The 18,749-nt window shown below is 38.5% G+C and overlaps 2 pseudogenes; both read right to left on the bottom strand.

Moving 5' to 3' along the window:
* Nucleotides 1-1,744: 1,744 nt before the first annotated feature.
* On the bottom strand, nucleotides 1,745-3,298 carry LOC102748339 (olfactory receptor 51G2-like; annotated as a pseudogene).
* Nucleotides 3,299-4,258: 960 nt separating this feature from the next.
* On the bottom strand, nucleotides 4,259-11,832 carry LOC145716021 (olfactory receptor 51G2-like; annotated as a pseudogene).
* Nucleotides 11,833-18,749: the final 6,917 nt, after the last annotated feature.

Raw genomic sequence — 18,749 nt, 5'->3', positions numbered from 1 at the left:
GAGGATGGGTTAGCCTGGTGGTGGGTATTGAGGAGGGCACATTCTGCATGGAGCACTGGGTGTTATGCACAAACAATGAATCATGGAACACTTCATCTAAAACTAATGATGTAATGTATGGGGATTAACATAAGAAAAAAAAAACATATACAGAATTGAATTCTTCATTTTCTTAACCATCTTTATTTATAGTGTCAGTAAAATGTGTCATCATCTACCCAGTTATTAAAATCAGAAAAAAAAAAGCCTAAATTGAGATAGATTGTGGAAACAGGCATATTCAGCAACTACATGTAGTGATTAGTGATTCTGCATTGATTTAGCACTATTAATTATGGCTATTACAGACAGACGGATAAGTAGATATCCTTAAGTAATAGAAATTTTTTGTTTATACTATACATGTAATATGGATGTTTTCCTAGAACATGTCACTCAAAGAAATACCTTCTGTTTTGGGCTTCTCATTCAGATTTTGTTTCATCATTATGAGTTCCAATTATAGTATATATTGTAGTGTGTCAAGAAATAAGTAAATAGTATGAGACTACTTAATCCTTGGTCTGCTAATCTTTTACTTATATTAGATTTTTCAAAATTATAATTTTTTTCCTCTATTTGTGTCACAATATCCATCCACTTGCTACTTCCATCCCCCACTGTATCTCTAAGTTTCCCTCTTAATCTGATATAAGTGAGGACGCTACAAGGGAAGGTTTTATGAAGTATATACAAAGAAATAGCCACGGCATTCAGTGCAAGGGCTATCGCAATAAAATTCACCTGTTTTATTTTCAAAGCATCTTTCATTTATAGTTGTGCTCAGGACTGATGAGATTTTTAGAAAAAAATTACAGCTAAGAGAATACTGCTGGCAATTTTTTTTCATTCTTATTATTAAAAATATGTGTTGGTAACTCTAGCCAGAGATATTTGCAGTTTAAGAGCTAGATAACCTTACCATTTTTGAAATTTACATTGAAAAGATGAGAAAAACAGCAAAAATCCTGGAATACTCTAAAGGAGAAATTAAGAAGTCTTCATAGGCTTGGTTCTCACATATCTGGAATTACATTCATTGCCCATGAACATTTCATCCTTGCAAGTTATGCCAGCTGGCTGGTTTCCATGACCCAGAGAGGGGTCCCACAGTATCAGCCAAAAGGGGTCCTTCACTTCATGCAGGATAGAAATCAAACAGGAGCTGAGAGGAAGTGAGAGCAGACTTTATTGAAGACTCATAGAGAGTGCAGATACAGACAGAGCTTCTGGAAGACACTTTTATTCTTTTATTCTGCAAAAACTAACAAAATACCTAATGTATGGAAAGGGCTACATTTAGGAAAGGGGATGCAGTGGTTTACAAGAGAGAAGGAATGACTTTCCTCATGAGGATTATTTTTAGTGGGGATTTTCCAAAATGCTTCTAATATCACTGAATTCCAAATATAGCTATCACCCCAGTTGCCAAAAATTCTTTCTCCTAAACTCTGAGGCAAAGTACTGTGTGCATTTTTATACACTTGTAAGGTCTTTAAGTTATCCTTTCGAGTTCCTTTTCCATTTAGATTGGCAGTCCCCTTCATGAGTCTTAAATATTATGAGCCTTTCTTCTAAAATGGAGGCTATATCTTAGTTCTATTTCTACTTATAGAGTCAATAGTAGTATATTTAACAGAGTAAGTATTCAGTGAAACTTTGCATAATGAGAAATGAATAAATGAGAATGTGGTTATTTCTTCCCACGAGTGAGAACTTCTATGAAGATGATGTCTCCTTGTTACATTCTTCTCACTATGGGACTTTATGTGAAATGGCTCATTAAACATCTATGACCAAAGTCTCTCATGCCCTTTCTCTCTCTACTAAAGACCTACTGAGCCTGAGTGGTTCTGATGCCAGCCCCACCCAACCCGAAGAAGCGTAGCATCCTCAGCTGGATCTGCTTGGTCTTAATGGTATAAACCACTGGAATGAGCACTGGTGGTATGAGAAAGTGAAGATAGGAGAACAGCACAGGGTTGGAATGGGAAGCCTGCCTCCCAAATCTGTGGATCATGGACAGGCCAATCATAGGTGTGTAGAAGAGCAGCACAGCACAGATGTGGGAGACACATGTGTTGAGGGCTTTGAGGCGCTCAGCTTTGGAGGCAATGGATAGCACTGTTTGGAGGATCAGCACATAGGAGAGAACAACGAGCACTGAGTCCACCCCAGTGTGGAGAGCACTACAGAGACCATAGGCACTGCTGATGTGGGCGTCTGCCCATGCCAGTTTCATGACATCTGGGTGCAGGCAGTAGGAGTGGGAAAGGAGGTGACTCCGGCAGTAAGGCAACTTCTTCAGCATGATGGGGGCTGGGGTGTGGAGCCTGATGCTGAGCACCATGCTGGCCAGGCCCAAGCTGGCAACACGGGGGCTCGTGAGGATGGTACCATAGTGCAGGGGGTTGCTGATGGCCACAAAACGGTCCAAGACCATGGTGAACAGCACTGAGGACTCCATGATGGAGAAGGTGTGGATGAAGAAGAGCTGGGCCAGGCACACATCCACCGACACCTGCCTGAGACCCAGCATGTAGATGGGGAGCATGGTGGGCAGTGGGGAGGCAGACAGGCCCAGGTCAGTCACGCCAGCAGTACATGGGCTGGTGCAGGGAGGGCTCTGACCTCACCACCCCCAGGATCAGGCTGTTCCCTGCCAGAGAGGCCACATACATGGCACACAGAGGGATGGAGAGCCATCTGTGCACAGTCTCAAGGCCTGGGAGGCCTGCTAGGAAGAAGAAGGTACTGGTGTGGTTGGAATCTGACATGGTGGGCAGAACTCCAGGCAGAAGTGCAACCACAGGCCCTGGAATCAAAGGAGTTGCTGGGTCAGAACCTGCTCTAGGAACCAAGATCTTTCACTGACTCCTCAAAGTATTTCCCTGACAACCATGGCTTGTGATTTGTGGAGGCATTTCCCCGGGATCACAGATAAGGAGCCCTTAAAGGTTAGTTTGAATTACTAAAGGAAATGTTGCATGCATAGGGAGACTGGCTTGGGAGCCGTACAAAAAAAATTATCACAAAATCAGAATTTGAAACGTGAATCTGGAAAGGGACCAAGACAGTGTTGATCCTAACTCTTCACTGTACCTCTTGAGACATGAACTCTAAGTCTCTATGTAGTGAGTGTGCCTAATCTGGGAGCAGAGGCCAGGTTCCTCACTTCCTGTCAAGTTCCCCTTCACACTGCCTTTCAGTAGGTACTTCAGTGTGGTGAATATCCAAAGTTTGCAGACTGACATCTTCTTTTATAATTAAGACAATACAAAATAATTCCCTTTAATATGTCAGCCCACCTGTGTGAGCACACAAATACAACCTTATCACCCATATGGTTTAAAATGTCAAGCTGTGGAAAAATTTTAGATATTTTTCCAAATACAATTTATTCTCCAATTGAACTGTGTGTATGGAACATTAAATAGAATGATTCAATTCATAGAAGATTAAACAGTTACCTTGTAGCTTACCTGTAATTATTCAGCATTATTCAGCATTATACTGATGAACATACAGAAATCAGAAAAAGATACTTATGTGTGAAGGAATCAGAATTTAGATCCACTTATAAAGAGATTTCTGAAAAAAAATACAATAATCTGAGACTATATCTTGCGTCTTTCTCGTGTTCTCTCTCTTGAACTTCGGCTCCTGTTTCACTTCCTGCCATCTCAGTTTTCTCCCCGTAGTTATACATCATGAGTTCCATTTTCTGAGAACCCAGTCAAAGCACTGTCAGAAAACATTTTGCCTTCCCTCATAATCATAAATAAAGAAAGGAGATTTTTGGAGTTTCCCAGGAGTACAAAACTGAAGAATAATAACCAACAAGGACAACTTAATTTTTAGGAATCTTTCTTACCTGTCTCTTCAGAGTTTTGTTTTGTTTTGTCTTTTTCCAATGATACTGATTTTCTCTCATTTTATCACCTTTTCTCTCATATGTCTTGGAAAATAATCCAGCATTCCTCTTTCTTTGAAAAGTAGCTCCACATAATAATGAATTCTGTCACTTTTTCTTCTGCATGTAAAAATACAAGTGTAATTTATTCCTTTCGTATTTCATTTACAGTATTTTTCAAAATGTTTCAAAAACACTTTCAGATATTTGATTTTAAAGCATCTGGACCCTTGGAAGTTAGCAGATCAGTTTTTCCAGATTAAGAAACTTAATCCTTAAGAATTCAATTATATATCTTTACTAAAGTCACATCAATCCTAAAGGAGGATCTGGGACTGGAAATAATTCTAAGTATCTTTTACTCTGGATATTGTCGCTTGAAGGTGAAAACAAAAGCCAGCTATTAACAAACAGATCAAGACATTCACAATCCTTATCCTTACATCTAAAGTAAATAAACGTTTAGTTTAAGTTTAAAAATTTCCGGTATCATGGCCATTTCTGGTTTTCCTCTTGTAATCTATTTTGTTTCCTCCAAATTAAATGTCCTCATTTTCACTCAGTAATTAAACTATCTAAGTCACTGTTCTAGACACAAGATATAAATAAGATCCCAATAATAAGGGAAACACGAATCGATATTTCAAATATGTGAATATAATAAAACAATATGCAAACAGAAGGGTATATGATTCTCAATTCAGAGTTTAGGTGAAATCTCTCTGAGGAGGGGAGAATTGGAGACAGGGCAAAACAGAAAGAAGGAGCAAGACACTTGGAGATCCGTGAGTGTGTGGGTGAGTGAGTTCTGATTGGTAGGAAAAGTATGGAAGTACGTCACGAAAAAGTTGTTAGTGCACAAATTAGCTAAGAGATACCTATCTGTTCAAGCTGGTATTGTGACAGAAGTAAGAGAAGTAAGATAAAAGATAAAAACTTTCCAGAACCAACACAATTACTTAAGAGAACTGCATTTCACTTGACCCAGGTATTGTCTTCTGTGCTAAATATATATTCAGTGGCTTTGACAGTGTGGCTTGGTGGCATCAGCTGCACACGACAACTTGTAATAAATACAGATTATTAGGTTTCAGCCCCAGCGTACTGAATCAGGATTTACTGAGTTGAAGCCCAGTGTTCCGTGATTTAACAAACCCTCCAGGTGATTCTGATGCAAACCAAAGCCTGAGAATCACTGAGGTACGTCTTTAGGTATAGTATTGTTTTGTAAACAGATGAGTGCAATGCTGTGGGAAAAGCAAGGAGTGGGAGAGAAGCCAAGGTTATGAGTTAATAGAAAAGGGACACCCTTAGACTAAGAAAGAAACCTTGCTGTTGGGTGCTAAACTCCGAGATGGGGCCCACAAGGATACTGGGTCACAAACACAGATTCTTTGATAGGATCTTACTATAAATCATTTAAGACCAAAAAAGCATGTGGCAATTATAACAAATAAAGATACTATGTTTTGCCTTATAATTTATTTGAAAAGTACCAAATTGTTAATAAGAAAATCTGTAGTCTGTTAACTCCTGCTGCTATAGGAAGCTGGACAGGCTGTTGTATTGCCCCCTCTTAATACAGATTCATGAATTTCTAGTCAGTTAGTGGTAGATGGCACAAATGTGAAATTAGATGGAGAAATGTTTGAGGACACTGGGGAGAATTGTGTATTCAGATGGAGTGTTTGAGTGCCATCTATGAACTCTTCATCCTATATTCACACTACACGGTTTTTTTTTTTAATTAGAGAAAAATCTTTAACATTTCTTTAGCAAACTGAAAGTTCCGTCCTTTCGCCCATAGATTTCAAACGTGGAGACAGAAACATAATGAATGGGCATAATGTGAACGTATTTGGAATATCTGACATTATTTCATTTAGCATTTGAGAAAATGGACTTATGAGAAAGAGCACTCAGGTGCTCAAATATATTGAGCATATTGTTTTTGTATATTGCATTAAGCTGACTGTGCAGAAGAGGAAGAGTTTTGTGAGTTTGTGTGTGTGCGTGTAATGGTTTTTCTTAATTTTTAAGGAAGACCTGTGAAGTGAAGGGATTTTGTGATCAGAAACAGAAGGACATAGGTGAAAAGGCAGGGTACATGTTTCTGGTGCTGGCTTCAGCACAAAACACTGGAAAACAAACAAATAAATACAAACAAACAAACAAATAACTTGGGCAAGCTTGGACTTAAGCAAGAGCTATTTATCCAAAAGGGTTAAGAATGCACTGTGACCTTTTGTTACAGGAACTCTTCTTTTTGACTTGCCAACAGATTTTCGGTCAGATGTAAACCTGTGGCCTCAGAGTAAAGTGGGAAACCTGGGAAATGCTGGGTTTCCCAGCACCAATGTCTGTTTTCTTCTGCAGTCACAGTGGGATTCAGATTAACAGCATTAAGAGCCAGTGTTCTGGTTCTGCCATGGCAGTAATAAGAAATAATAAGAGAATAGATTTCATGTTCACAAAGGAGTCTCTTCTCACGATATATATGGCACATTTATATGTGTGTACAACGTTGGTTTCCCTTTTCTCGTTGCCTAAAGAATGGCAATGGATGAGTTGTACTAAATCTCATACCAATCTCTGATGATAAACTAAGACAGTGGGTGGAAGAGTTCCCAATATTCTGTAAGGCACTTAGAAAACAAATAATTTTTGTTAATATTTGTGTTCTTTAATTTTTCCTAAAAATTAGGAAATGCTCAAAATGCAAGGAGCCTTTTCAAAGATGATTCTTCAAAGATTTAAAAGTAATTGCAATTAACCTTGATCACTCTGAATTTATCAGTTCCCATCATCATTCTATTACCTTCCATCATGCAAATAGGAACAGATTGGCTTTTCAAACTGTCTTCCCAAACCAGCAACTTCCCATTCCATTCTGTTACTCAAACTTTTCCTCATCTCAGCATGTCTCCCTTATGGGGCCTAGAATCCATATGCCTAAAGATTTAGGTACACATATATCAGACTGTATTTAAGGCATGGAAGATTTAGGATGGTAAGCTACTACTAGCCCATCTCCTAACTTCCCATTTATTTGATTTTATCTGTTATGACAGTACATTTCAGGAACTCTTCAGAAAACTTATCCAGTAGTTCCCAGATGGTACCTGAAGATGAAGAGCACTTTTTCTTCTTCTAAATCTTCAATATTGTTCTTTTTCAGGGCATTAAAACATATTAACTCTATTCTTAGATGAACACTAATAAGGAACCTTGGCAAATGGCTTCACCCTTTTCCTCTCCAAGCCACATGTTATTGACTCACCCACAAGGAGATGAGAGCTGAAGACATTTCTTACCCTCCTCCAGGGTACATTCCTGGATATCATCCCTTGATGAAGATAATAGGCAGCATGGGCTTTGGGGCAGCAAATAGCTTTAACCATGTCACCGCCAAAGAAGTTTTGCAATGGGCTGTAAAGAAACTCCATCCTGATTAGAATCCTTTGGTCCCCATGGAGCACTGGGTGTTATGCACAAACAATGAATCATGGAACACTTCATCTAAAACTAATGATGTAATGTATGGGGATTAACATAAGAATAAAAAAAAATTAAAAAAAAATAAAATAGAAAAAAAAAAGAATCCTTTGGTCCTGTCCAAGTCTGTCTCAGTTACTGAGTCTTCTTATATTACAATTAGAATGTAATTAGCTGTTAAGAGTACAAGCTTCAACATCAAGAAGACCTGAGTTGAACCTCTTAGTTTCCTCACCTGTGAAATTGGAATAGTGAAAGAAACTAATGCACAATGTTGCTGTGAGGATTAAGTCAAGTATTCCATTAAAAAATTCATGACCATGTTTGTCAATACTCAAATAATTACCTATTATTTTATTATTATTTCATAATAACATTGTATCTAATATAATAATATATGCAAATCACTTACTATCATTCCTTAAAAAAGCACACATGAAGCACTTAATAAATTTGAGGATGATGATGTTGATGTACATACAAATGCAACAAAGAAACTTTCTATTGTTACAACAGAAATAATAAAAGTTCAATAAGATGAAGGACTTTATGACTTAGAGGAAAATAGAAATAGAAAATAAATGGAAATAAACAGAATAGAAATCACAAATTTAGCCACAGCATTGAAAACCCAGGCAGACAATTCATACTTCCCCAAAAGAATGTTTTGTAAATTTCTTTGTTTCACTACACAGGTGCAAAACAAACAAAAAAACAAAAAAACTCAGCTCTTGTAAGCACACACATTTGTCAAAACTTTGAGTATGAATACAAGAAAATAGTGAGGCCCTAAAACTTTCAACCTAAATGTTATATGTCATAAAGAAGAAATGGATGTTGAACATATTCCAACAGATAAACAACTCTAACTCTGGGCAAGATATATATAAAATATATCAGATATTGAAAAACAGTACAGAAATATGATTCCTTGTCATAAAGGAAACAAGACATGAACTCCATATCCATTCAGGCTTTCTGCCAGACTGCATGTTATAAACTCAGATAAGGAAGTTGAATGCAAATTGAGGGCAGCTCTCTCCTTAATGGAGGGAGAGAAGACAAGTGATTTTAGAGGCTGTGAGAGATCAAAATTTGGGGTACATACTGGATATGAAGGAGCCTTAGAAATCTGCTTAGGTGTCTACTTGAGGTTTTCACCAAGTACTAAGCTTCAGATTCATAGGTCAAGATTCCAAAAAGCTTGGCAGAAAACATCTCTGAGGCAAAGGGTGGGCTGTAAGTTGTCTGGAGATTCTGGAGTTCATTCAGTACTAAGACACATTGGAGTCCCAACAAGGGAGAGTGGACAGAACTCTTTGAATACCTTGGACATTGACCTGAAACCCTAGAAGGGCCACGCCATAAAAAGAAGGAGTGTGTGGTGTGGTTTCTGATTTCATGAAACTGATTCAATATCATGTGATGCTTTGACATCTGAAACTGGGAGGGCATCAAAAAGCCTAACCATGAGCTGCCCTGCTCTTCCCAGATATGCCCCACATCCAGTGGACAAGGGTTCCCTAGCAATCAAACCAGCTGCCCTCCAACTAATGGCTTTCACTTCCCTCTAAGCTGATGACATTATTCAAACAAGCTACTCAAATCCTCCTGTGGGAATGAGAGGGGTGACCCCACCTTGCCTTTACTACAAAGCCTGCCTCCCATGGCCCCTTGTTTGCTCACTCTCTCCCCAAGTGCCACCCCTGTGTGCCCCTTGCCTGGCACGCAGTTTCCTCTTTCCCCAGTCTGTGAGTATTTATGATTAATAAACTGCTATCAATCTTATCTTTCCAGTGTCAAGTGCCATGCTTTCACCCATTTCTATGACCCTACAGTAGAAATCTCTTTCTCACCAACAGGGTGAATAAGAGGCAAGAATACTGTAACCAAAGAAAGAGGTCTAATAACCATTGACCCTAATAAAGCCTAAAACTAAGATGCAAAAACATTAACATGATCCTCCAATAAATTAACTGCCTGCCATGTCAAATCAGATTCTCTTTATATAAGATAATATGACCCAGATTCCCAATAACATAGCATTTGCAGTGTCCATGGGCACATAAAAAAAAAGACAAAAAGCAAAAAGATAATCAGAATAAAGTAAAACAGCCAATTAAAAGAAATTCAAGATGAACAGAGTTTCTGGAATTAGAGGAGAAGAGCTTTGAAACAGTTATGACAAATATGTTTGCACATGTAAAGAAAAACATAGACATAAGCAGTCATATATGTGTGTGTGTGTGTGTTATATGTGTGTGTATACATAATCCAGCCCCATGATGGTACATTCTAGCTTTCTCTCACTTGCTTATTTGAACATGACTATACGCTTTGTCAAAACTGAGAACTGTAAACCACAAAGTGTGAACTTTGTTTCATGTAAATTTAAAAAAGAAAAAAAATGTTGGGGGAATCCCATAATAGATGGTTGACTGTGAAAAAATATTGTACCTGTATTACAAATATATGACACTATCTCACTGAAGGACATGAAGGGAAAAGGAGCTGATCTCAGTAACTTCAGAAAATGGTATTTTGACTGTGTACAGCACACAAACTTTGCACTTGAGGTGGTAAATTTGTTCCCAACAGGAGCATGGATTTATAATTTTGAAACAACATTTATGTATACAAGGGATGAAATGATGAAAAAATAAATTTAACTTCATTCACAGGGCTGGTGAAGATTGGAGGCTGTGTCCACCCTTCATGTATCATGGAGTTTAAAAAAAGTACTGAACTGCCTAATAGTCACATTGGAACACATTTTATTTTACCAATTAAGATCTTTATTTCTTTAAATGTATTTAAAAGTTTTGAAGTATTTCATTTGGTTTATATTTTCCAGTGTAACTCATATCTATAGTTATTATGCAAATCACAAGAAAAACATTTTGATCTTACATATTAGCCAAATTTTTAGAAAGTATACCAAATGAGGTCCTCTTGAGCTTAATTTTATAAATACAACTCTAGTTTTTAGTTGGAGGATGTCTTAGATGCCCTTGAATTCCACTCTTCTAATCTGCTTGCTTTTACATGTTAATGATATTCTCTCAATATCTTGTCAATTTCCTCTATAATAATCTGAGTCTTTTATAGGCTGATAATAATTTTTGTGAATGAGCAACATGTTTTTTCTCATTAAACAGGCATTGTTTTAAATGACATATGTTTAAACACATTTTAGTACATTTCAATCAGTGTTTTTGAATAATTAATTGATTGATACCTCAAATGGAAGCCATATACTCTGCCCCCTCTCTGAGATGTCTTCAGTCAGCAGGCTATCACAACCAATATTTCATCTCTGTGACTCAGAGTTTTCTTGGGTGGAGCATCTTCAGAATGTGTACCTGAATCTCTTGGTTTTAACACTGTAGACAATTGGGTTGAGCATTGGGGGAACAAGAAAGTGCACATAGGAGAGAAGCATGTATACCTGAGCTGGTGGGTCATCGACAGGCTGACCAGTGGGGTATAAAATAGTAATACAGCACAGATGTGGGAAATGCAGGTGTTAAAGGCTTTGAGCAGCTCAGCGTCAGAAGCAATGCTCAATACTGTCCTCAAGATTAGCACATAGGAGAGGAGAATGAGTTCAGCATCCAACCCCAGTGTGGAGAGCATGACAAAGAGCCCAAAGCCACTGTTCACAAGAGTGCTAGAACTGGCTAGCCTTAAGACATCAGGATGAACACAGTATGAATGAGACAGAACATTCACAGGCTGCAATTGCAGTCTTCCGAGGAGCACAGGCAGGGGCAGATGGAGAGCAGCACTAAGGGTCACAATGGCCAGCCCAATGGCCCAATGCGCTTGATTGTGAGAATGGTGGCATAGCGTAAGGGCTCTCAAATAGCCACACAGTGGTCAAAGGCCATGGCCAAGAGCACAGCTGATTCAATGGTTGAGAAAGTATGGATGAAGAAAAGTTGCCTAAAGCAGGTTGTAGCTCCCACCTTTCTTTGGCCTAGGAGAAAGACAGCGGCCACTGAAAACACTGTAGAAGCTGAGAGGCCCAGGTCAGCCACTGAAAGCATAGACAGGAAGAGGTACATGGGTGTGTGGAGGCTGGGCACAGACTTGACAATGTACATTATGGTAATGTTGCCCAGCAAAGGGAGAACATAGACAGAGCAGATAGGAATAGCTGTCCAGCAATGAGCAACCTCCAGTCCTGGGAGATCCATCAGGATGAAGATGAAGCCACTGGCATTACTGTTTTTAAGAACTGCCATAACTTTGGGAAGAGCTTGCCCTGGAAAAATTACAAAGAAGGCAAAAAATTATTCTTTCACAGCATTTTCCTAGCTTCTCATCCCACAGCACCCACGTCTGCTGAGTAATATCACTCTCCTCTTCTTCTTACAGCACTGAGTCCCATTCCTTTAAGAGTTCCACTAGAGTACAAATGCTGTCTTTCTTCTTGGAGGTTTGCCCTAGTTTTCAGGGGGCTGTTTGTACCCTTCACACAGAGAAAATTCCTTCCTCATTTGAAGATGTTTCAAGGTTTGAAAAATGGAAAGGGAAACTTTGTGGTGAGAGCACAGGATATAGATGCATAAGCTAGATTAGTTTTAATGCCAGAAAATGGGTTCTAAAGAAAACTAGATAAGGATAACTGTATTTAATGGCTGCTTGGGAGTTAGAAAATCAAGTATAATAAAGTTAATACTGACTCTGAACTCTGATGTTACCAGATATTATCTTTTGCTCTGAAAGGGATTTAAAAGTAGTACCTGATAGGTATTAAGGAGGGCACGTATTGCATGGAGCACTGGGTGTCATATGAAAACAATGAATCATGGAACACTACATCAAAAACTAATGATGTACTGTATGGTGACTAACGTAACATAATAAAATTAAATTAAATTAAAAAAAAAGTAGTACTGTGACAAGAAGACACCAGGAAGGTTTGGGCTTGATGTGTATATCTAAAGGATTAAATCCCTTCTCAATCTCTGTTATCACTCTCTGAAAAAATGCTGGATAGCTGGGACAGATGTGTGAGAGGAAGAAGGTGGAGAGTAGATAATATTTGCAGTTGGAAATACATATATTCTCAATGGCATCACACATTTGCTGAGCTCCTACTGTGTACTCAATTTAAGTAATATAATACAGACAATATGTAACTTATGCCTTTGAAGTTCTAGTCATCCACTGGTCAACACAGAACACATCCATGAGGGCACTCATGGATGACCATGGGACAGATAAAAGATCCCAACTGGGAATCTACATTCTGCTCTCCACAACTCATTTTTTTTAAATTAAAGATTTTACTTATTTATTCCAGAGAGAGAGAGTGAGAACCAGCAGGGGGAGGAGCAGAGGGAGAGGAACAAGAAGACTCCAAGTTGAGCGCAGAGCTGGACACAGGCTCGATTCCAGGATCCTGAGATCATGATCCCAGCTGAAATGAAGAGTCAGACGCTTAACTGACTGAACCCCCACAACTCACTTTTCTAAAAAATGATCTTGGGTACCTTCAAAGACAATTATTAAAAAAAGGAATACAGTGTGAAATCTGATTACATAGAGTTCAAAAGAAATGGGCGCGTACATGAAGTTCACATTGAATGATGATTTTCTTTGCTAACATCTTGGGAAAATTCTCGTAACAGCAGAGATTTCAACATGTTTTACCTTTTGAACACTAATTATAATACTGCCCTCTAAAGTCATGAAGAATACCTACAATCCCCTTTCAACATGAAAACCATCCATCTAAGGAAAACCCAGAGAAGAAATTCTGTAAAGAGTGAACAACATGTCAGAATCAAAGCAACATGGTAATTGAACAGTAAATCAATATTGGCAATTATTATAGGACAGGTTGTGGAGGAAGAAAAAGAGTGATAACCACCTAACCAGAAAGGCAAAAAGCAGAGGCAGTCCTGTCAGAGTTGAGAAAGGATCTGCAATAGAAAGAGGAGGACTGGGATTTTGTGTGTTTACACCTATGGAGAGGTGAGGGTGGGTGAGTACCAGACATCATCTTTTTTGTTCTAATAAAAACCCCCTCTGGGCGCCTGGGTGGCTCAGTTGGTTAAGCGACTGCCTTCGGCTCAGGTCATGATCCTGGAGTCCCAGGATCGAGTCCCGCATCGGGCTCCCTGCTCGGCAGGGAGTCTGCTTCTCCCTCTGACCCTCCTCCCTCTCATGCTCTCTGTCTCTCATTCTCTCTCTCTCAAATAAATAAAATAAAATCTTAAAAAAAAAAAAAACCCTCTGAACTTTGGTTACAGAGGGTGAGGTGTGCTATGCATAGACTTTGTATCCATCAACTTGCCTCAGCAAGTTTTACTTATAAGCTGTTAACCACAGTGTATTTTCAAAAGAAAGGAAAAGCACCGCCCCCTAGTAATACACTAAAATTCTCATAAATGCAGAGAAATTATCATTATTAATCAAAATAAAAATCTGAGATTCAGTATTAGTATTCCTGGGAGAATATTTAACATACTGGTATGAATAAAATAGTAAATCCATAGCTAAAACATGACCAGAGTGGGGAAGAAGAAAATTTTATATTTGGAAGACATGATATGATATGCGATAAGCTGGTGATTAATTCACAGACAGGAAAAGTCTCCAGGGATCCTTGGAAGATTTTACCTTTTCTCTACCTTCTAAGGATGTCAGAAATGAAAGGCTGCTACAATCAGACTCTAAGGCATAGGGGATGGATTCAATCTATGTGTCTAATTCTGTCCAGGGATAGGTATTGAGCTGTGTAGGGACCAGTCACCTCAGGAATGCAAACTTCCATCTTCCAAGGATAGTGGATCCTCATAAAACATAAGCCTGGGTAGGAAGAATCAGGGACACTCAGGATTTGGGGAATTGCCTGAGACAGGAAAACAGGGAATGAAGACAGTAACAGACACTGCATTTTGTGAATAGTATGAACTATTTTTTTCAATATAATTCAACGCCTGTTATGTATCAGGCACATTACTGGACTTTGCAGAGAGATATTGGTGTATATAAAGTCAAATTCTAATAGAGAATAATTATCCAAAGAGCATCAGTTCATTTGAGATAGCTGTAGTAATCAGTATGAGAAGAGAGAGAAGTGTTCTAGCAGGCCCAGTCATGGTGCTAAGTGTTTAATCCAGCAGAGGTTAGAAGCATGCATTTCTCTGCCTATTTTTCCTCATGTCTTCCACTGCTGAGTGTGAGCAGATGGGGGAATTATCCCTCCTACATGAACATTTGACAGAATGTTTATGGTCACAAAGTGAGTAGCAAAATGCTAACTTCTTTATTTGAGCTTTGCCAGAAAAAAAAAGACAAAGAAAATTTTAAGATTTTTTAGGTGATCTTGTCCAATTCCCACTAAATTGAGTCTGCAGCACCCCTAAAATGAATGTGAAACTCCCTGTCTCAGAAAGTAAGCTATTCTATTGTGATATTTACATAATTAAGGAAATGTACCTTTCTGCACTGCTTTTTGTGCAAATTGGAGAGTGTTCTAAGCCCTTACATAGTAATTCACAGTCCAGATAGTACCTGTGTTCAAGCATTCTAGCCTGCATTCTCATCTGATAAAATGAGCCACCTGGATATTTCCTTTCCTCCCATAGTCCTAAAGGATTTTTGTATGTTTAATATTTAGTAAGGAGTAGCTATATAATGTGGGCATTCATCTACCCATGGAGAAGGGGTGCACATTACAAACTGTCTGGATTTGATCATAAAGAATTGCTAAAATGACAGGCATTAACAAGGAGTAGAAGGCAAGATACCTTTGGATAAAGGCCAGGGCTTACAGTGCAAGCCAATGTTCTGCTTTTCTCTCTCTCTTTTTAAAATTTAAGTTCAATTAGCCAACATAGCCATCACTAGTTTTTGATGTAATGTTCAGTGATTCATTAGTTGCATATAACACAATTCCCTCCACAGTTTCTTCCCTAAGTGTCTCATCATTATAAACTGAGTGGAGACGACATTTTGTTGAATAGTGCCTAATATCTGTAGAAGATAGCGGAAGTTTGAATTCCAGAAACCTTTTTAAAAATACACAACTTTCTAAGAAACATTGCTATGCTCTTTGGCAGAGCAATGCCGGGGGCTCTTCGGCTATACGGATCTTTAAACTTGTAAATGCTGCTTCAAGCAACAACGTCACAAAAATGGAGTCCTGGAGCTGTTTGCACTGCCCTGAGAAACACTACATGAACTAAATCATGTCAGTTTTTCAGAAAGGCAAAGCAAGAAGCAGACTCTTAACTAGAAAGAACAAACTGATGGTCACTAGAGGGGGTGGGTGGGGGGATGGATTAAATAGGTGACGCGGATAAAGGAGGGCCCTTGTGATGAGCACCAGGTACTGTGTAGAAGTGTTGTATCAACGTATTGCCCACCTGAAACTAATATTACACTGTATGTTAACTGGAATTTTAGTAAAAACTTTAAAAAAAGAGTGTGAATGCAGAGCTATTATGCTTTCTAAAAATCCTGTAGCTTAGGTTCAATATTATCAGCCCTTTAAACTATCTCATTTAAGACAAGAACGCCACATAGTTCTTCATCCTGGGAGATTTATTAGTAAATATTCGGGGTTGCCTCTATTACAATGTTGTGTGAAAATTATAAATCATAGTTCAGATTTCCAGTTTCCCTCCTTTCCTTCTTTCTTCCCTTCATTCTTTCCTTCCTTCCTCCTTTCCTTTCTTCTTCCCTCTTGTCTTTCTTACATCAGTTATTTATGGATTACCCAATATATGTCTTCATAAATGATGTTTGACCAGATAGTTGATCTTAAACTCTAAGGGAAATAATTGAGTGATTGTTGGGTAAGGAAAAAGGGGCCAGGGATTTTTCCTGAAAACTATAAAATATATCATATAAGAGGATTAGAGGTGCTGTATACCTCCAGGAAATGTCCTTTCCGTCTCAAAGATCCTAATACAAAGTTTGCAACTGTATCTAAGATAGCCCATGACTTCTCTTGACTTCCATACTTGAAACCCAAGTAAGCATACAACATGATTTGAGCTAACCTCGTTTGAGGTGCTTCTATAACTCACCAGACCCCAGGGCAGGGACACAAGATTGTCATGCAGCTGGAGCTTCATGAGGCTCCCTGCCTTGAGTATAGTGCCAAGTGAGCAGATTTATAAAGCAGGTTCTGGAGGCTCACAACCAATCCTGGTGAGACTCACACCTAATCCTTGTGGAGACGGTCTCAGAGAAGCATCAAATGTGCATGTGCCAGACAAAGAAGTCTGTTGCTAATCTTTGTGTTGTTTGCCAGGTCTCCAGATGATGTACAATATTAGCTTAGAACACACAGCCAGTCCTACTTCAAGCTTCCTTTCTTCTGTTTCCAGTCTAAGACTTTTTAGCCCCTTAGAGACTAAGTCATCACATGGACCCTAGTATTTTGGTCCCAGAAACATCTTGTATCATATTCAGATATCCAGGACATACAATCCTTATTATATCCTTCTTACACCACCTCCCAGTTCAGCAGGTTTTTTTTTTCTTCTTTAAATTGTATATATCTCGGGTGGTGAGAGTGAAATATCTACAGCACTATTTTCATGAATGATAATATTAATAGATTTCTTCCAAGACAAATTCATTTTGCACTGATTGGTCTTTGTTACAATAACATACAACTAACTTTTCTCTTGTGCTGTCCCTTTCCATCCTCCCTACCTCCTCAAAGTGAGATTTCAAATTTACTGAGGAATGGGTGAAGGAGATTAAAAAGGATTCACCAGGACATCTGAAAAGGTCCTGGATTTTGTTTTGAGGGTGGAAAGAGAGTGATACAAGATACAAACTGTGGTCAGAGTAGGCATGGAGCTGGCCAGGAATGGCCTAAGAAATTGAGGTAGAGACCAAATTGGGTATGAGGTAGAGGAATCAATTAGGGGTACCACAATCACTCACTAGTTCAGTGGTTCACGGAGGCATTTATACAACTCAACATAAATTTATACTCATGGCTAAAATTTAATGTAGCAAAGGACACTGTGCAGGAACAGTAGGAAATAGGTGTACATAGTGAAGGCAAGAGAGGCCACATACAGGTTTCCAAATGTTTCCTCTCTTTCTGCAAGGGGCACTCTAGCCACAAACTTCAGGGACACATGAAAGATGTCTCTCTCCAGGGAAGCCTGCTTGAGTTATAGAGTCCAGAGTTCTTAAAGCAAGCTAGCTACATGGGGACACATCTGTCACATGACTGGTGTATATAGACTCCAAATCAGGAAACAGGTACACATAATAAATTCTATGTTTATCTAACATATGTTACCAACCTGGTTCATATTGAACTACTGCTTGGGCATACATAATAGCCTTATTACTGAGTAAATATGTGAACATTCCAGGGAATTATTCTTAGAGCTTGGTCAAGGGCCATCCGTCAACATGGCTACAGAGATAAGCAAAAATTGAGTGAAACAGATCTGTTGCATTAACCTTTTCTTGTAGGGATCATCTGTGCATTTTCAGGAGTATGCCATGACCTTGAACCCACTGAACATGTGTTGGAAATTCATATGTGTGAAATATGAGTAACTTTTAATGTGACCTAAACATAATTCTAATCCTAGATGGCAAAATACAAAGAACACCAGAAATAATTCAAAACTAGATGGACTGTATTATGGATCTTTAACTAATAAGAATAATATTTAAGGAAGAGAATATAGCTGGAACAATTGTAATAATTTGCTAGAGAAAGAGCAGGTGGTTAAAAAGAAGTTCACTTATTTCAGGGAATGGAACATAATAAAAAACAAACATTTTGAGCTTGAAAATTATCAAAGAATAATAGTGGTAGTTGTGAGCAATGACTAAACTGAAAGTGAAGAGGAGTAATGGAAAAGCTTAAACAAGTGTTGCAACATAATCTTTATATTTTGAAAACTATTTTCAGTTCTATCTGGAGTCATTTGAGAATGAAGGCAGGGAAGCCAACCAGCAGAATGGTTAAATGGTCTACTTAATTATTAAGGTCTAAATTGAGGCAGGAGGAGTGGAAATGTAAAAGTAGTAAATAAATATCAAGAAAGTAAAAATCTATAATATTGATAAGGGATTAGAAATTACAAGTGAGGGAAAGTGAGGCCCACATGTAGCATTAAGTTTATATTTTTGACTGAAGTGAGGAAGTGAATGGAGATGTCATCTATATAAATGGAGAACACAAAAGTGGAAGCAGGAAGAAGTTGAAGTTGAGGGTGGAGAAGGATAAGTAAGTTCTATTTTGGCCTTGTTGAGTTTAAGGTTTCCATGTAGCATAGAAAGGGAATTATCCAGGAAT

Source organism: Leptonychotes weddellii, chromosome 11, assembly GCF_054177405.1.
Source record: "Leptonychotes weddellii isolate Sample4059 chromosome 11, ASM5417740v2, whole genome shotgun sequence".
Classification (NCBI taxonomy): Eukaryota; Metazoa; Chordata; class Mammalia; order Carnivora; family Phocidae; genus Leptonychotes; species Leptonychotes weddellii.
The sequence above is the reverse complement of the archived record's forward strand: the minus strand, read 5'-3'. Positions and strand labels throughout refer to the sequence as shown.